The sequence below is a fragment of the Myripristis murdjan genome, chromosome 8 (genome assembly GCF_902150065.1).
Source record: "Myripristis murdjan chromosome 8, fMyrMur1.1, whole genome shotgun sequence".
NCBI classification, from domain to species: domain Eukaryota; kingdom Metazoa; phylum Chordata; class Actinopteri; order Holocentriformes; family Holocentridae; genus Myripristis; species Myripristis murdjan.
In genome coordinates this window covers 744,752-746,775 of record NC_043987.1, presented here as the reverse complement: position 1 = coordinate 746,775, position 2,024 = coordinate 744,752, and the positions used below count along the sequence as shown (strand labels likewise).

General features: G+C 39.0%; 1 long non-coding RNA gene across 1 annotated transcript; it reads left to right on the top strand.

Annotated features, from left to right (window-relative positions):
• The first annotated feature begins 399 nt into the window (after positions 1 to 399).
• Positions 400 to 1,367, top strand: LOC115363976 (uncharacterized). The gene is made up of 3 exons (XR_003928623.1): positions 400 to 472; positions 792 to 950; positions 1,071 to 1,367. It is a non-coding gene; the product is annotated as an uncharacterized LOC115363976 (long non-coding RNA).
• Positions 1,368 to 2,024: the final 657 nt, after the last annotated feature.

Sequence of the window (2,024 nt, the reverse complement as noted above, 5' to 3'; positions counted from 1 at the left end):
CCTGTAGTGAGGCCTCCAGGCCCCCAGCCAGGTCCAGACATAATGAAAGATCACGGCACAGTGATATCAGCAGCCCGCCCTATGACAGGCCTCGGCATGGTGAGTTGTCTAAGGCTGCGTTCACACTACACTCAATCAGGATTACACATTGGGTGAATCCTGATATCCTCGTCAGGCCCTAAAACGATAGGATTACTTTGTGGTCACACTGCCACTACATCCTATCATGATAGGATGCAACTCCTAATTGCAGTGAAAGGGTGAATGCAGCCTAAAGACTGCAATTTTCATCAAAGCACTTTGCAATTCAGTGAGTTGTATAGATGTACCCCTAATCATTACAATATTACAAATTTATTACTTCTAATAAATCTGTTGAAAGTTGTCATTTGGTAACTTCTAAAACAGACTTTCTGTGGTGCAGATGCAGTGACTGAGACTGGGAGATGGGCACTCCCATTGCCTTGGGATGGTAAGTATTGACCTGTTGGCAGTGTGAGAAGACAGGACACTGAGCAACAGAGAGAGACACTTTTAATAGTAACACCTTCTCTCTTCCTACACTGTTCTCTCTGTTCACAGAAACTGCTTTTGAATTATAGCCATGGCTTGGTTTCTATTATATCAGATGATATTTGTTTGAACTTTTTTGTTTCTTTCTCCAACACTATCTACTGTATTAATAACAAACACTGAAGCTGATTACAAAAACAATTATGAACCAGCTAGCTAACGTTGCTATTCTAATTGGAGGTAACCATCATAATCATCAAATGTGTTATTTATTTCAGTGTACCAGAAGAAGGTGTTGAGCCTACTGGTCGACATCCGCAATCGCATGAAAGAAGCACAACCTGCCTTCAGCTGTCCACATTGAGAGGATGGAGACCATGGAGGATTTTGAGTTGGAGGAGTAACGCCTCTCTGATGCACAGGCCTTTGATACCCTGGTAGGTTTTACAAGAGTGGAAGTAATGGATAGCCTAGCATAACACAATACAGCGCACTCGCACACTGTTAGATTCCTCTGGGGAGTGCCAGTCAACTTTATTATGGACTTATTCCAACAGGTGCTGCATATTTCAAAAATCGGTGGGCGGAACACCAAGGACTGTGTCCACAAAGTCTTGGACAGGTATCTGCAACATTTTTTTTTTCTGGGTGTGGATTGGCTGTGGAACAGACTGCATGTTCTCATTTGCCTTTCTTCTTTTTGCGCATGTCATAAAAGGTGAAAATTAAGTGAAAATACGAGTTCACAACAAAATGCATTGTGAGCTTATAGCCCACCTGTTTTTGACAAGGTGAGGGATAAAAGGAGGACCACCTTAGAGGACACTGATCAACTAGTCTAACGGGTCTATGACGTGTAATGTTATTCCTACATACAGTACAGGCCAAAAGTTTGGACACACCTTCTCATTCAATGCGTTTTCTTTATTTTCATGACTATTTACATTGTAGATTCTAACTGAAGGAATCAAAACTATGAATGAACACACGTGGAGTTATGTACTTAACAAAAAAAGGTGAAATAACTGAAATCATGTTTTATATTCTAGTTTCTTCAAAATAGCCACCCTTTGCTCTGATTACTGCTTTGCACACTCTTGGCATTCTCTTGATGAGCTTCAAGAGGTAGTCACCTGAAATGGTATCACTTCGGCTTATTTTTCATATTCAATCTGTGTTATCACATGTATACTACTGCTCATTCATTGGTAGTTGAATTGTTAGGTCTGTTTGATAAGTAATTTACATTTTTAAAATAAATAATAATTTAACATATTGTTAAAAAATTAAATTAAAAAATGTTTGGAGTCACGCTTACTGGTAAACATCCACTCCTTCAAGATAATGTATTATGTTCTACAACTCATAAATATACATTAACACTACATACTGAGTGTTTGAGCAACACATCTCTGTGCTACAAAAGACTTTTTCAGGATGTTTTCCCAATATGTTTGTTCAAAGCCTGGTTCAAAGCCTTGTAGGACAATATTTTCAATTTTGTATTGTAT